This window comes from Dermacentor silvarum, chromosome 1, assembly GCF_013339745.2.
Source record: "Dermacentor silvarum isolate Dsil-2018 chromosome 1, BIME_Dsil_1.4, whole genome shotgun sequence".
In the NCBI taxonomy this organism is placed as follows: Eukaryota; Metazoa; Arthropoda; class Arachnida; order Ixodida; family Ixodidae; genus Dermacentor; species Dermacentor silvarum.
The window spans coordinates 200,371,998-200,390,271 of NC_051154.1; the positions used below are offsets into that span (position 1 = coordinate 200,371,998).

The 18,274-nt window shown below is 44.6% G+C and overlaps 1 protein-coding gene across 1 annotated transcript in view; it reads right to left on the reverse strand.

The window, feature by feature from the left end:
• The window catches only part of LOC119436637 (neuropeptide SIFamide receptor), a 200,211-nt gene that overhangs the window by 110,762 nt on the left and 71,175 nt on the right, over positions 1–18,274 (reverse strand). The gene's annotated exons all lie outside the window — the stretch shown is intronic.

Genomic DNA, 18,274 nt, shown 5'->3' on the forward strand with positions numbered 1-18,274 from the left:
CTATCACGCAGCACGATTTAAAAAAAGAGGAACGGCGTTACGCGAAGCAAATCTGGTGCGTATTGTTTCCAGTACAGTGCAGTAGCCGCCAGTAATTTTTTCGTTACTGAGATTTAATTAGGCAATTGTAATTAATTATCTAACTAGAGAAGTGCTGCCATAATTATCAAAGTGTCAATGAGAAAGATGTAGAGCAACATGAAAAACTCCCCATACAGCTTTCTGTTGCTCAATACGTGCTACATAAAAGTGTTTTTCCCAGCGTGAAAGAAGCCCGCGAATACACGCAAAGTGCCTCGAGCGGCCAGTCACGCGGCAATGCTGCATATATGTAGGTCAATATGTACGCATTGCAATAGGCCTGACACGCCGGTGAGCTTGTCAGGCGTGTCCACTTGGAATGAATTTCCTTAATCACACCAGTTTCGAGATATGTGCCATCAAACTCGCCGTAAAAATGCACTGTTGTTCCATGTATTTTTTTTACCAAGATACTCTTTTATACATTGAAGCACAAAAGCAACTGGAACGCCCATGTATTTCGTCCCACACTTTGAGAAATGATATCTTGAAACTTTTATATCATTTCTCAAAGTATGATATATATATATATATATATATATATATATATTTCTCAAAGAAATGATGTCTTGAAACTGGTACGAGATTCAAGATATCATTTCTCAAAGTGTGGGACGAAATACATGGGTGTTCCAGTTGATTTTGTGCTTCAATATATAAAAGAGTATCTTAGTAAAAAATACATGGAACAACAGTGCATTTTTACGGCGAGTTTTATGGCACTTATCCCCAAACTGGTGTCATTAAGGAAATTCATTTCAAGTGGATGCATCGTGCAAACTCACCGGCTACAATTTGTAAATTGCAATATGTGTCGTAAAGTAATTAACTAATGAGTTCATTAGTCAATTTTTGTTAATTAGTTGAATATGTGTTTCGATTTCTCGTGCTACTAATGCCCGCCTCTTTGAATAACCCAGCTCGACGATAAGAATTATGTTACCTGGCACAGGCGATTTTTTAAAATTCCGTAAAACTTAAAAATGAACACCCTGTATATCACCGACGTTACTGTAACTGGCCTGTACGACCTCATTTTATCGTTATCACTTTTGCCCTTATAGATAAGATTCGTCCTGCTTTCATACCGCCCAAACAAAATTTTATTCGTTTTTATAACTTACAGTATGGCATTAGTCAACAGTAACTTGTTCTTTGGACCGAGCTGTTTAATTAGCTGTATTGGGACTTCATCAGGTCCTGCGGCCGTGTTATTAGGGATATATTCTTCTGCTTTTTAGTATAAGGTCTCTACGCTAAATTTTGGTCTCTCAGGCTTCTTTGTTGATGGATCTGTTTGAGTCTGGACGCACTCTCTTTCGTGCCGAAGTTATCCCGAATAACGTCTCTGATATACCGCAGCGCGTCGTCTCCTTGTAAGACGTTACCGTCTTCATACCGCATAGCCGTTTGTGAATTTTCACTTGGAGCTCCGAGTGCTGTTACATGGTTCCAGAATCATTTGGTGCACCTTTATCTTTTTTGGGAATGTCATGCACCCAAGTTTCACTTGCATATTTTATTTCTTGTTGCACTAGTTGGCTCGCCACCCTTTTCTTTTGCCGGTACTTGTTGCATCTAAGCAGCACATCTTCGTGTAATTCCAACTTTTTGGCTTTTCGATCATCCCTATACGCTTTTCTATAACTAGCTTTATTTCTTTGTTCCACCACTCATATTGTTTTCTCTTTACACTCCAACGATTTTTAGCCGTGGTTGTCTTATCTCCTGCTGCATGACATTGAGAACTATAACATTGGAGCCCCTGGTATACGTCCGGAGAAGTTCAAGTTCCTGGAACGCTCCGTTGGTTTCAAAGCTCTCAATGTATATTCGTTTCAGCTTTCAGTCATGGCAACATCACTGACAGCTTTTTACATTGATCCCCTGCGGCTAATTCTGCCATCATTAGCGGAAATAAAGTCATGTACATGTACACATATCACAGAGTTCGACACTTTACTCGCTGAAGCACCAAGGTGGATTTAAAAAAAATTTTCTTAACATTGTTATTTTGAGCACCAACCAAACGCACGTAACACGGCTCATTGATTTGCATCATCCGGACGATTCAACGCTGGCGTCAGATGCTTCAGCAGTCTAAACAGCGTCTCACATCACCAATTTCATCGTTCTCTCTCTCTTCTCTCTGCCTTTTTCTCCGTCGGTTGCTCCGCTTTCCAGCGTTATTTTGTTTTTTTTCGCTAACATTGCGGCCACGGAGTTTGTAAGCACTGCTTCAATGCCGAACAGCTAGAATTATAGTGTAACAGCCAATTCGTGCTCTGCGGGCTTCCTCGTGCGTAGAATAGGTATAGCCGCAGGGGCCAGCCTGCGAAGAGCTTTTACCTGAGGCGTCGCCGAGCATCGCCTACCTCTCGGCTTCGCAGTTTTCTCACCCCCTTCTAGTGTCGTATCCTCTTACCGAAGCGCCCAGTCTACGCCACAACTGGAACTTCGGAAACGCGTAACGACATATATGACCCCATCGTTCCGCCGCTGTTGACTCGTTATGCCCTTAGGGCGCATGTCGCTCGAGCTGCTGTGATGCCGCGGGTGAGCAAGCTTCAAGAGAGGAAGAACGTAAGGGGAACCGCGTAGATCGCTGCCCGCGCGGCGCCACGGGGCGCGTTACACCGGCGTTCGCAGACACAGCTGCTGGGCCCGAAATGAAAGTCGCTCTCCTTCCGAGCCAAATAAGCGGAATTCCCCTGGGGCCCCTCAAAAAAATTGCCCCGAGTGCGTTTGTCACCTCGCTTGTTTCAGGCAAGAAATTTCATCGCCAGAAACCCGTACCGCAGAACGATTGGCATTTCGACTGTTGCCGTCGCGTCTTTTCCCCTCCATTTCTTCCCCGACCGAGCATCTGTTGCGAGCACATCGACGTCTTCTCCGTTCTCCAACCAATACGCTCACCTCCCCCGCTCTTTCGGTGCAGCACCTTGGCGTGGCGCTGTCATTGCTTCCTCGATTCGACAGTGGTCGCCAACTTGCCAACCGGGAAAGAGCTGCTCTGGACGCGATTTGCGAAATCGTCTTCTTTCCTATTTGCGCGGGCGTGAAACTGCGCGACCTCTGCCGCGCGTACCTCCTTGACGATGTCGCTGCCTTATTGACACAAGACCTTTCGGGATCGTTCAGTACGTCAGTGCAAAGGCCCCATCTAGCTCTTCGGGGTCACATCTCTCTTTCATGGCTCGTTCCCGACCGCTTTGCCCTCATATATCATCTCCTACACCCTTCCACACACCGCCGGCTTTTCTGCCTCGCCTTCTCTCACTGGCCGTCTCTTTGTCGACGTTAGAGCATTTGATCGTGCTAGACGCACTGTTGGGCGGTTGTTTTCATTGGGACACATCCAATCTAGAGTAAAAGAGTCACGCGTCTCGTCCACTTTGCGTCTCCGTCCGGTCCTCTACCCGGCAAGCGCGGCCCTCATCTCGCTTTCATTAAGTGTCTCGGTCGCGTGGCCACCACTTCATCGCCGCTGCAGTGTTCTGCCGAAAAGCGCGTGGCGTCCACAATTCGTTATTGCCGCCGGAGATAACGAGAATACCAGGCATTGCGACTGTGTCCTGTGCCTCATCGGGTTGATTGCCCTTGGCATTTCGCGCGCTGGAATAACAAGAGGAAAATGGCTAGTGAAGTGTTCTTGCAAAATGAAAGGCAAAAAGCGTTCTCTGTCTGCGATGGCGAAATGAGAGCTGGTTCCGCCCCAACAGGTCTTTGACGATACATGGGACTCCTTGGCATCTACTGCAGCTGCGGAATTAATCTCTGTTCTCGGCGAAGAAAACATTGATGCGCTCAGTAATCGTTTCAACCCTTTCTTTCCAGTGGTTTCAGAACAAAGCCAAATCAGTTTTGTCCGTATTACAGACCGAAATTTTTCTATGGCCACACTTTTTATGTAAACTAGCTATGGAATAGCTTTGATTCTGCCAACCCGGACAGACTGACCTGCCGACCGACCTACCAACCGAGTAACGTTTGACCACGTGAGGTTCTATTACTGTGCACCGATGTCTGTGCACCGACATGGGCTCTTTCAATCTTTCGTTTTTTTTTTTCTGCAGAGTCTTCTGTATTTCTAAGTTACAGTAGCGACCGTGAATGACGCGTTAGCGGATAAATGCTTCTTTTAAATTTTGACCAAGTCAATTATATTTTGTAGGCATCAATGATTCAATATTGCAATGAGCATGGCGAGCGTGCGGTTGCTGCAATTCTCAAACATCACTATGTTATGGCTCAGCTTTTTGCGGCCCCTGTATGCGGGAGAAATCTTCAATCTCGCGCTCTGTGAAAACTGGAACACCGCAATTGTTTATCAAATATGGCAGCATATATACAAAAGCTGTCTTAGCGCAAGCAGAATCCATGATTGCGAATTTGCTGTCTCAACTTCAACAAACTTCATTAAACTGAACCAACAAACGACACCACAGTAGCTTCATGATTGGCATGTCCCAAATTCTTATTCATGACGTCGAATATGCACCTTGCCATGGACAACGAGCGCTTGGTGGCACAACAGGCGACTGACGAAAACGAGTGTTCGTAGCATCACATCCTTTATATTCGTTATATGTGATGTCAAATGCAAATTAGAAAAGAGACGCTTACTTTCATTTCACCTCATTTTTCTCCTGGCGAGTGTGCCACTTTGCATAGCGATGTCAAAAATACATTTTTTGCATGTCGCGCCAAGAATAAAATAAGCGAAACACCATCGACCAAGAATCTCGTGCTTTCCTGAAAAAAATAAATAAAAAAGGCACTACTCAACAACGTAATCGACAAGTGCAAGCCTATAGTGGGGATCGACTCAGTGTTTCTTTCCGCGATAAGGTCACCGGTCAGAAGTTGGCTTTTCCATCTTGAAGGCGAGGAAAACTTGATGCCAGCGTGTTGGCTCAAATATTCCCTCGACCTTTTGTGCCATCGGGCGCAGGTATGGAGGAAACAAGAAAATAATAAAGGAACCAGACACTACGAACTGCGAAGAAAATCTCGCCCGCCTACAGGTGGTGTCGACGCTTCGTAAAGCCGCAGCAAAAGAAGTTGATCAAGTTTCTGCCGATACTCTCGGTGTGCGGAGGAGGAGGGTGATGCTCAACAGGAGGAGATGCGCCAAAGCCACTGCGCGCGTGGAATGCTGACTGATCGATAGCGAGCGACTGCATGCCGGAGGCAGCCGAGGAGAGCTTTGCAGTGGAGCCAAGACCTTCGGCGTTTCACGTGAGCTAAGAGCCTCGAGGAGCCCAGGGGCCACGTGCGCCCTTCTTTCCAAAGCCCCGAGAGCAACTCCGGCAACCCCTTGCTTGCGACCCTCGCAGTTGCCACTGTCTTGGAGAGAACAAAGCCTTCTCGAACAACTTGAAGTAGGCGGAGAAGCTTCACTGAAGAAGTCACAGGACATGAGCCGGCGCCGGCGAAGAAAGAAAACATGAATTCAAGGAAGAAAAGTGCCGGGGAAGGGGGCTGGGCTGAGTCAATACGGTGTGACCGAGTGCCTGATACCACCTGAAGAAAATGCCAACATTGGATTTGCCGCACGCGTATTACAACTTCTGCTCCCTTAGCCTTTCTATGTCAATTGAAGGATTTTTTTTTGACAGCGAGTTAGCCTGGTGAACGTCAAGGAGGAAGAAAATGTGTTGCGGCAGAAGCATGCACTGGTCATAAAATTAAGGTAATGAATAAACCGGACAACGTTTGCTGAGACGCACTCATCCCGTGAGCCTAATTTGCCCGCAAGATAAAAACTCATCCGCCTTATGCTGAGCTGTCAGCTAGTGCGCTTCCCTGCAAGTGACAGGGTCCCAAAGGCCAGAGTTCGCTCGCGGGCACAATTTCCTCGTGCGGTTAAATGCTTTCCGGCACGAGTGTTCCCCGACTACCGCCAGCATTACGATCGGTTTGGCGAATGTTTTGTCGTTGGATGATTTATTGTGGGAACGAAATATAATCAGAGAAATGACGATCGTTCGACGAGTGCAAATTGAATTGTGAGAACAACCTAGCCCATATTTGCATAGCAGTTAGTAAGCTATAGTAACGGTGTGTAAGAACAGGAACTGTCGAATCATGACAGAGAATATATTTTAATGCAGGAGTCCGATCAATTAGAAACAGGTCTTACCAGCAAAACGTTTTACAAAGTCGTCCTCTGGTGTTTCTTTCTTGGTTAGAAAAATGGTCTCAGAGTTCATTAATCCCAAGCTGGGGCCTTTGAGACAACTCATCGAGACTGAAAGGTAAGCTGCCTTTAACAAACCAACATCATCATTATCGACGCCGAAGCACTGCTTTACACTAGCACTTACACTTTACACACACTTACACTACACACAAGTAGTGTAAGTAAATTTAATGTTTTAGAGGTTCATCTCAAGTGCAACGCTTCCAACACGTCGTGCAGGTAGGTGCTCGGACGTCGTCCTACACTGAAAGATGGAGAAATAGAGTATGACTGTTTTACTCAACTTCTCGAAACTTATTATACTGATTATAATGTATCCTGGCCATTATAACACACTAAGGTACCGGAAATAAGCATGATGCACCAGGACCGCCAGAATTAAATTTTATTCAAGTGGTAAAACGTTGGACCGCCTTGGAGAAAGAAACAAATGGCATAAGCTTTTCGCCAAGCAGCTGCGAACATAAAGTTCCAGAAAGCTACATATTTTTTAAAATTAATATAACCTAAAAATGCAGAGTGTGAGAGTGTTAATATCCGTCCAGGTAGTTCGAATTCCACAAAATGAAATACTATGCCATACAGAAGGTTGCGCACATAACACAAAGATAAATTCACAACTTACTTATCTAAACAACACACTTCTTACTCCAATGTCACAGAATTTAAAATTATCATTTAAATATTACAATAAATATTTTTCTTCAAGTTCTTACTTAAATTAATACATTATTCTACCCCAGCATCCATCCCCCCCTTCAACCAAGAAACCTGTAACCGATGGCTTCTTGCCCATTTCCCCGTAATGGGTGAGCGCTGTTGTTTTAAGTAAGAAGCAGGCTAGCAAAGATAATATGTTGGTTTTCACTGTGGAAAAATGCCGCAGTCGCAATAATGAGTTCATAGCCGAAGGAATCGCAGAAGTGTGCTATATTTTTGTCGCTTAATTACAATGCATAACAATGTTGATGCCCAAACCATTTCGCGTTGCCTTGGAATGCATTTGGCATGTTTGTGGTTTCATTCTGTGTGTATTTGGTGCATGAAAGAGCCTCTCATTTTTTGGCGCGTGGGTCAGTTCGGGAGACTGCAATATCGGCATATGTGGCAATCTGAGAGTCAGTGGAATTCGTGCCAAATACCGACTGACAGCATGATCTTCCCACTAACGTTGTTTGTATAGGTTCCGCCAATATTATCGCCAACACGAATTTATAATGCGTCTTTCGAAATAATTTTAGGGTTTCAGGTAGTGATTCGAAGGAAGACCGCCGTCATTGCACGTGTTTACTAGCAATGCGTGATCCCATGCTAGTACTGACAGCAATGCGCGCGTGCTTGCGTTTTTCGGGCAAGAAACAACCTAGATAAATGCGATGTTAACGTGCTTCGATACCAAGGGTACTTTTGATACTTGCACCTATGAAACGTTTAGATAATAAACAATATGTAGCTGTAAGCATAGTTGTTTCTATAGCAATATTTCACAATTTCACACATCTTCTCAAAACAACTCGTTCTCTACCTCTCAAAATATTGGCTACTGGCGTATAGATGGCCACAGTCATCGGTGTGCGAAATCCCTTAGCATTCTAAGGAATTGCTTTGTGAGTGTGGGCTCAGGGTTCGTGCTAACAAAGGAATTTAGACACCAGATCAACATATTATTAATGGTGGTGGTCGGCCAATGACAAAGATTTTGTAAATTTGATTACTCAAGTAAACTGAGACTCAAGCAGCGTGTGAACTGATGTTTTCTTCATTGAATTAGAGACACTAGACAGCCGGCCATTATCAGAGGAAAGTATGCAGCGGTTATATCGGACGTATGCTCTAAAGGCCCCCAGAGTGCTAGTTCGCTTCCTGCGGTACGTCTACGGCCCTGCGACATAGGCTGTGACTTGCGCCACCTCAGAATTCCTTGCGCCGATTTCCATTTCGGTATATTGATCTTTCTGCCTTCCAACCTGATTAAATCCTTTTTTCAGTTTCCCCCTGAGCAGGGTAACACAGCGGACTTTTTTTCTGCTTAACCTCCCAGCCTTTCTTTTGTTTTCGTTCTTCACCCTTTTGCGGCGTCGACCATGATCATCGTGTTTGAGTACGTGCTGCGTCAGGCCTCGTCAATAGAGTTTGCAATGGCGAAAGAAAAAGATTATTGGATCAAATTAAAGATACAGGACCCGATTTCACAAAAAGCTCTTACGCTGGAATTATATGCGAGAGCAAATCTCAGCCAGTCCGTATGCTGGGCATACGGACTGGCATATTATTTGCGAAGGTGGCCAGCGAATCGTAAATAGCACTTTCAAACGAAAAGCTTTGTAAATTAGGCCTCAGATATGCTGTCTGCAAGCGTTCAAGGCCACTCTAAAATCAAGGACGAAAAGTAGTGCATTACGCCATCGCCCATTAGGCGCAGCTTGTTCAATTTATATTTCTGCCAATCTTTCACGAGCATATATTGCGTTGATCTTTCACTCGTTTAACAATGTAGAACAGGCATAACAGGAAATTGCTCGCGGCATGGGCACATGACGAAGAAAAAGAAATTCTCACTGTAGCAACTAAGGATCAACTAAGGTGACTTTTCTCGGTCTCCCATTAACTACTCACGAGTGGTGGGAGGAGGTGCAATAGGAATTCGCAAGCGAAGGTTCCGAGGGCTCACTCCATGATGAAACGAACGAAGGATCTCACGACCTGTGATCGACATAGCGTCAGCAGCCATGAATTTTATAAGGTGTTACCATCGCGCCGTCAGCAATGTGTAACGGAGGTTGTGGTTAGCGAAATTATTTCACGTGTTTCTCAAAGCAGCATGACCTACTGCGTGGTGAGATGTAATTGCGAGCAAACGGCAGACGAAACGTTCACCCACTGAAGACGGCAAACTTGTGTTAAAGCGAAACGTTATATGTTCTTCCACCACAGTTTTGCGTCTGTCGGTATCTCACATGATATGTATATATATATATATATATATATATATATATATATATATATAAGCGCTTCCATCTTGACCTCCAAAGCAGTGCCAGTGCGCGCTGTTCTTTCGTGCGTAATCAAACAATAAATTACGACATAAAATATGCACATATAATGACGCCTAATAGGTATCGCTAATGAACACAACCCTTAAATCGAATAGCGCCTGATAATAAACGATTTCTTTGAAACTTCTTATATTTGACCTACCCCCACTGCGTATGTGCCCATTCCTGGCCAATCTCCACGAATGAATATGTGGCACTGTGAGGCAGGGTGTGTAGAAACCTTAAGTTTACTTACATATCTGTACTGTGACGAAGGGGCATATTGCATATGTGTCGTTCTTCTATTTGCATACAACTCTCCACACCACTTTCCCCCTGACAAGAATCAAACATCACCCACGTCTCACTGTGTGCATCCTCCTGAACTGGTCGTTGCATTTTGGCATAGCTTGTGAACCGTGTAATCATCAGTGTAATCATTGCACGACATTAAAGTTGTTACCTGTACTGTGGATAAACATTGCATGACATTACGCTTTCCATAAAATGAAATAAAGACAATTCTTCTCATCGCATTTACTCTTGCACAGCATTAAATGAACCGCTTCACGATAGCTTCGCTTCACATAGATTCCAAGGTGCGCGTTGGATCTTTCACAATATGTTTTTTGTGGCGTTCCTGAAGCCTTCAACTACCCACAGTTCTATAACGGAAATCCGTCGATGTCTTGGATATTCCCGCAAGCAGTCTCGATTGAACGTTAATCGGAAGCAAACGAGCGTGCCAATAACGCGCCGATAACGAATCCGCATTGTATGTTAAAATGTCGATGGCGACGTATATATTTAATCACATAGCTTCGTTCAATTTAGTTTTACTTCTCGGCGAAGAAGGCCACGGAAGAGCGACTGTTCACGGTTCGCCAATCCGATCAGCTCTGGCTGTCATCCCAATGGATGTATCCCCGCCACACTCGAATGGGTCTGGATATTCAACTAAAGCGAGACTCTTTCCCAGAGAGCCGTCACGCATGCACAATTTCGGAAAAGGGAAGTTCCGAAAGGCACTCGCAACGAGCAGACTATACAGCATGCTTGCCGACAGAGCCCATTACGGCAACAAATGTGCCCGGCAGCACAAAAGACGGAAACAAGGACGACCTTCGACCCATAGTAAAAGAAGGCAGGAAGTGCGGTGGTCAAAGAATCAGCTGAAAAGGGAAGCGTGCGAGGCAAGGATCAGCTCTTCTTTGGACGATGCTGACCGAACATTTAGTGCTGTCCCCCCTCTCCTCCTTCATCTGTGTAGTTCCCGCCGAATCCTTATTTTATAGCGTGCGGTGAAGTAACAGGCATGTAGCTGGATGAATACAACGGAGGCTTCTGTATGAACAGCTGCGGTTTTCGGGAAGAGAAAACGGAAGTAAGCACATGAACAAGGGCACGGTTCAGCGATGCAGAGCCGGCGAGGCCGCGCCAGAAACACAGCTTACGGTTCTGAGAGATGCGATAAAGGAGAGATTAAAACAAATAACAAAAATATCTGTCACGAGCATGGCATCTTTCTAACGTTAGCAAACAGAAGCACTAACGTAATTTTAAATTTAAACGGCAAAAAAATTCAACCACTGACGATAGGGACACGACGAAATTATTCTGGCCATGCTGGCTTCAAACCTTGCTCGTAGCAAGGATAATTACATCACCAATATCTTGATCTGTGCGAGTTGGGTCATAATTAAGTTGTTTTACAAGAAACGCGACGTAACAGTGCGTGCTATGTGGTGGTCTATACTTTATTCCTGCTGGTTGAAACCTTTTGAGAAGAATGCAACTTGACGAAGAAGTACGTCCTGGCTTCCCGCTGAAAGCAAAGTATGTTGGCATTGATTCAGAATGGTGTCTCTCATTTCCTTGTGCAAATCCTGATAGTCTAGCTACAGCAAATGGAACTGTATGACTCATTATTGTGTTTGTTGACGGATTATGCGATGTTTTTGATTCTAATGGTGCTTATCAGCCAGACGAAAAACAAAAATACATATATATGAGCTAAGAAAAGATTGACATTTCTCGAAAATAAGTATGGGCGAAGAAATATTTAGCGAAAAATGTGCCCCTCTAAGCATTCTTGTTGAAACGACCTGATATATATAGCGAGACTACCCACTCTTGATGAAGGCTGGACCCCGGCCGAAACGTCGAAATTCAAATGTTTCTGTTTTCCTAGGTGCGCCTGCACTTCTTTTAACTTATATATACAGGGTGTTTCAGCGAACACTTTCAAAATTTATTTAAGGTTGCCTTTGGCAGATATCCCAATTCTAGTTAGTGAGCTAGTCTACTCGAAGAGGCGGACACTATTTTCACAAAAATTTAAATGCATAATCGACTTATCAACAAAAATTCACTAATTAAGTTTTTAACTAATTACCTGATGACCCATATTGCAATTAACAAATTGTAGCCGTGGAGTACGCAAGGCGGATTCGCTTGGAATGAATTCTCAGGATCACACCAGTTTCGAGATATTAATTCCCGAACTTTGCGGAGAAATGCACTGGCGTTTCAGTTAATTTTGTGCTTGAATGCATAAAACGACATTTTCTTAAGAAAGTAACGGGAACGTCAATGCATTTCTTCGTAAAGTTCGGGAATTAATATGTCGAAACTGGTGTGATCCTGAGAATTCATTTCATGTGAATCCGCCTTGCGTACTCCACGGCTACAATTTGTTAATTGCAATATGGGTCATCAGGTAATTAGTTAAAAACTGAATTAGTGAATTTTGCTCATTATTTGATTATGCATTTCAATTTCTTCTGCAAGTAATGTCCGCCTCTTCGAGTAGACCAGCTCATGAACTAGAATTGGGTTATCTGCCACAGGCAACCTTGAAGAATTTTTTAAAGTGTTCGCTGAAACACCCTGTATATAGAAAAGAAGTAGCCGCCAGTAATTTTTTCGTTACTGAGATTTAATTGGGTAATTGTAATTAATTATCTAACTCGAGAAGTACTGTCCTAATTATCAAAGTGTCAATGAGAAAGTTGTAGAGCAACATGAAAAACTCGCGATACAGCTTTCCGTTGCTCAATACGTGCTACATAAAAGTGTTTTACCGAGTGTGAAAGAAGCCGCGAATACACGCAGAATTGCCGCACGACTGGCCGCTCGAGGCACTTTGCGTGCATTTGCGGGCTTCTATCATGCCCGGAAAAACACTCTTATGTAGCACGTATTGGGCAACAGAAAGCTGTATCGCGAGTTTTTCATGTTGCTCTACAACTTTCTCATTGAGACTTTGATAATTAGTACAGTACTTCTCGAGTTAGATAATTAATTACAATTACACAATTAAATCTCAGTAACGAAAAAATACTGGGGGTTACTCCACTGTACTGGAAACAATACACACTAGGTTTGCTTCGCGTAACGCCGTTCCTCTTTTTTTAAATCGTGCTGCGTGATAGCTGGGATACCCTGTATATATATATATATATATATATATATGAACGAGAAGAAAGACAACCGTGTGGCCCGATTTTTCATAATCATATCATAATAGGCCAACAAACATTGCCACCAAGGACAACATAGGGGAAATCATTTGTACTTACTAATTATATATATATATATATATATATATATATATATATATATATATATATATATATATATATAGGGACGAGAGATTAACTTGTCCAGGGTGCAACCCTACAGGTAAGCGGAGGGAGGGTGAAGTTAAAGAAGGAAAGAGTTCAGATTAATCATGAACATCAAACAAGGCGTATAGCTTGTCTATACAAGCGGCCACTGAAGCCTGTCTCCTTCATATAAACGTAGAGAAGGGCGCGTGTGGCTCTTTAGGGTGATACGAACGAAGAATGGGAACCGAGGGGCTCGCATTTTGTTAATCATGACCATACAAAGCCAACAGAGAATGAAACCAAGGAAAGCATCGGAGAAATCAGCTGTGGTTGAAATTGTAATGTAGCAAATAATAAAGAAAACGGAAATGAAAGTGGACGAAAAGATAACGTGCCGCCGGTGGCAGTCGAACCTACGCATTATGCGTGCGTTGCCCTACCAAATGTGCTACGGCGACGGCTGTCAGTCCATCCACTAACTTGCGTATTTGTGTTTACTAGATCTAGCCCTGGGAGTGTTACGAGCGCCAGTCAAATCTACGGTGGGCGGATGTGGAATATCATTTTTTTTTGCACGATGGCGTCATCTCACACGTGAAGTTAGGAGATCAGGCGCGTGGCTAATAAACCCTCGAATGCTACCTAATGACATCAAGGTTGCCATATTCGAGACCCTCGCTATGAATGTACGAGAAAGAAGAAGAAAAACCAAGGGGTTGGAGTATTGTTAATCATGACCATATAATTTCAATTTTACCCATATAGATTTCAATTTTAACTCCAGCTAATTTCCCGGAAGCTTTCCTTGGCTTCATTTTCTGTTGGTTTTATATGCTTGTGATTAACAAAAATCGAGCCCCTCGGTTTCCCTTCTCTCTCGTTCATTCATAGCGAGGGTCTCGAATCTGGCAGCCTGGATGTCATAAGGTAGCATACGAGGGTTTATTAGCCACCTGCCTAATCTCCCACGTTCACGTGTTACGTGACGCCATTGGGCAAATAAGAATTTTCCACATCCGCCCACCTTGGATCTGAGTGACGCTGGCTATCACACTCCCAGGGCTAGATCTAGTACACATAAATACCCAAGATAGTGACCGGATTGATAGCCATCACCATAGCACAATTGATAGTGCAAAGCACACGTAATGCGGAGGTGGTGGGTTCGTCTCCCAACGGCGGCACTTTACCTTTTCGTCCACTTTCATTTCCATATTCTTTATTATTTGCTACATTACAATTTCAACCACAGCTAATTTCCACGATGCCTCCCTTGGCTTCATTGTCTGTTGGCTTTGTATGCATACCACCCTAAACATTTTTACACTTTTATAGGTGTATAATGAGTGCTAGGTTGTCCCATGGTTAACACCCTCAGTGTAAAGGATAAGATCAAATCGTTGGTGGGAATCAATGATGGTATCTTGTTTTCTGACTTTTCCTGGCAAGTAAAAATTATGATAACTGTGACAGAACACACAAAAGAGCGTTAAATTAACTTTCAACGTTATCACTGTCAAACTCTCCTGTCGGATATTTTTCTGCGCCCAAGGCTGTCAGAGTTATTACATAGTTTTCACCCACACTTTTTTCTCACCGCACGTCTAGTTAGAGCTCGTTGCCGGGCTCTATAAATTTCTTCAAAACCCCAACGGCAAGGGACACGCAAGACAAGAGACAAGCAAACACCCTTAAGGGTGTAAACAGTTTTAGGAGGTCAAGCTCTATACGCGTGCGTGCGTGCGTGTGCGTGTGCGTGTGTGTGTGTGTGTGTGTGTGTGTGTGTGTGTGTGTGTGGAGAGAGAGAGAGAGCGCGAACGAGATGAGGGCGCGGGTCTCGTTTCTACAAGAAACCACGTACTTTTGTTTTCTTTCACGCAAACGATGATGCGGAACTGCTGTATACGCAAACGAGATTGGTGCCCACATCAGCGCCACACTCGGCAAGAGATGATTGCCTATAACGCGTACAGTGAGCGAGACGGTGTGCGAGTGCCTGCGCCGCACCGCACCTAGCGGCACAGAGTCGGGGCCTTTAGCTAGCACGTAATCGGTTTACCACTTCTACTAATTAAATCCCTAAGTTCGGCACGCCCGCTGACGCGCTACCGCGGAAGCCCGCTTTTGTTGGGAGTGCATTACTTTCGCTAAAGAGTGGCTGCCAAGGCCGTGCGTTGAGGACACACTCGTAGGAAATTAATGGCAACCCGGCCCGTGCACCCGTCTAGCTCGAGCTACTCCACGCGTGGTAAGTGGAAAGTATACGTGCGCGAGAGTTAACACCGGCACGCACGTGTCGAGTCGAGGTTCGGGAGACTTTTGTTGTGACAGTGTTACTGGCGGGCAAACGAAGCCGTAGCAGTAGCGCCAGCCTGAAGTTCTGTTCTGCATCCCGACAAAGAAGACATGCACTAAGAACTCTGATTAGCTACTTCTAACGTTTAACCGCGGCGCAGCTGGATTAATGGAAGAGAAATAACATGTACTGCGTGGAGTCTCCTCTGCGTAGTACGGATGTAGCGAATGCAAATTTCAGTAGGAAGCGGGACCATCCTATACAAGTAAGTACAATGTAGTAAGTAGACGCAAGAAACACACTCTGTTTACGCAATTAGGTATATGCTCAACCAAAAATATAAAAAACCTGGCAGAGCCTACTGCATATGGCAGTGATGGTTAGACGTTGTGCTCGTTATTATCATTTACATCATCACAATTATGGTCACGCGATCGAATTAAGGGTACCGTTTGTACAGTCGACTAGCTTTACCGTAAGCCCGATTGGGCATGTAAAATCAGTTAGAATTATGACGACATATCGAGTTATCTGACAATTGCATTTAATGATTTCCTTAAAAATCAGTCGCATCTCTTGGGCAGTTTATACGAGATTCAATTATTATATAAGTCGACGTCAGTGAGCAAAACAAAGGCGACGAGGGTGACGTGTTCTTCTTCCTTTTTTGTTATTTTACTTCTTTCCGTTTTTATCATCCATTGCCGTTTGGAACATTCATTTCAGGGGAGACAAAATGCTGCCAGCGCCGCCTGAGTCCACAAAAGCTTTGCATTCGCTGTTTCCGCCGAAATACGTGCGTCCTTTGTGCATGCGCTCTGGGGCTGCGTCACACACGCTCCACGACACGACAAAGTGCCGCTGTGGCAATAGTTCAGAGACTGACACATCTAGCTGCCATTGAATATCCGCTTCCACTAGTAAGCAAATTTTTCTTTGACTGCGTCATTTGATGAACGAGAATGACGTCGGTTCTAATATATCCCCTATGAGTTCTGTTGAATTTCTTCTGACTTTTACCGGACTGCATCTTTCCTACCTCAAATCGAAAAAGGAAGCGTTTGACATTTGAGATTAAGGAAGGGAAATGTCATGGCCACTATTATTCATATCATAAGAAACCAACAAACACTGACAGCAAGAACAACATAGGGGAAATTACTTGTACTAATTGAATTAAGGAAATGATAAATTAATGGAAATGAAAACGGATGAAGAAACAACTGTCCGCAGGTGGGGAACGAACCCACGTCTTCGCATTACGCGAGCTACCGCGGAGCCGTCTTCCCATCCGCTTTCTGGGGTATTTATGCTTTACAACTAGAACTAAACCTGGGAGTGTTAGCCAGCGCCATCATTCACCAACCTAGGGGCGGATGTGGAACATCCTGTCTGCCGCAGGCGTCACGAGCACGTGATCTTTTTGGGTGATGACAACTGGTCAATAAACCCACACATATGCTACCTGAAGGCATCAATGTTGCCGGATTCGAGCCCTCGTTATGTAATGAACGAGAAGATGGCCACTCGTTCATGGCTCGTTCATGGCCACTATTACGGCGTACAAAGTTAAAAAAGAAAAAAAAAAACTTGTCTCTGCTCATCGCGACGTTCACATTTATTCCCTAAATAGTGTTAACCTGTATGAACAGGCCGACGCCTCTCGGAAGGGAAACAAACATAATAACAATATGGCTGATATATATATATATATATATATGTACAATAAGCCACTTTTCTGGGGAGTCAAAAGCTACGTTAAAAATATTAAGACATGTTTGTGAATCAAAGCCACGGTCACAGCACCCTGTTCATGAAGTCCATTTCATGACGGATTTCGGGCTTCCGCGAAGAATCTGAGCGAGCAGAACGTTCGGTAACGAAGCAAAGAACGTTTCCATGTTCGTCAAAATTATCAGTGCCTCTGCGCGTCATCTGGGTGTCAAGAGCCTGGCTCCGCAATCACAGCCGCCATAATGGAGGCTGCGCACCGAATTGGGAGCGGCTGGCTACCGCACGCATCGGCAATGTATACGGAGATGCCGCGAAGCGGCCGCGCTACGTTGGCGCTTTTTTATTTTTTGCTCTCCCTCACCTCCCCCTTCTTGTCCCGCTTCTCTGAGGGAAATATCTTTCCCTGACGCCACGTTGTGCAGAGAAGCACCGGTAGAGCACAGAAGAAAAGGAGGAGAAGAAATACGAGCCAAGGGTGATTCTCGCGCGGATGTGTATTGTAGCTCTCCTCAGGTGATTCCCGAAGTCTCGCGGGACCCTCGCAGGCGCCGGATATATCTTTCCCGCAGGCCGACGCCACTGCGGTCCCGCAGCCGTCATTGCTTCCACTGACCGCAACGGGCGCAACGCCTTATCTCGCATCTCACGTCGCACCGCCGTTGCGGATGCCGCCGCCTCCTTTTGTTGGCGCGAGAGAAATAAAGCAGCGGCGAAGGAGAGGACGGCCAAGAGCGAAACAGGCGATAGAAGTGAAGGCAACGCCCGGGTAGGGGGATGGCACATGCCGAATAATGCGCAGATCTATCGCAGTCGGCGGACACGCGCTTAAATTTCTATCGGCTGAAACCATCGACGCTGCTGGGGCTATACGCTACAGGTAGGAAAAAAAATATAATGAAACCGAATGCGTCGATGGGAGGTTCTGAAAGGCATTACGTGCGGGGGCGCTCACGGATCCCTAGCGTTTCTTTCTCTTTCTTTTTTTTTCTTTATTTCTTTGACAGTTGCGTACTTCCTTCTTTTGCCTATAGTTCCCGGAGTTTGTTGTATGAGCGTGCACTATTTTCACTGGTCTCATTTTCTGATCTCCCTAAACGTAAACAGATACTCAGGAAGCGACAGCGAAAAAACATGTAGAAAGAAATCGCAAAAGAAGAGGACTATCTCGGCACAACGACATTTTAATTGTGCTTCCTGGGAAAGCAAGGTTTATTGTTCACTTTTTGGTTCGTGAGTTTTTGGCGCTGGGTGTCTGATGTTTTTTATTTAATATGACACTGTGGAGCCCCCCCCCCCCAAAAAAAAAATATAT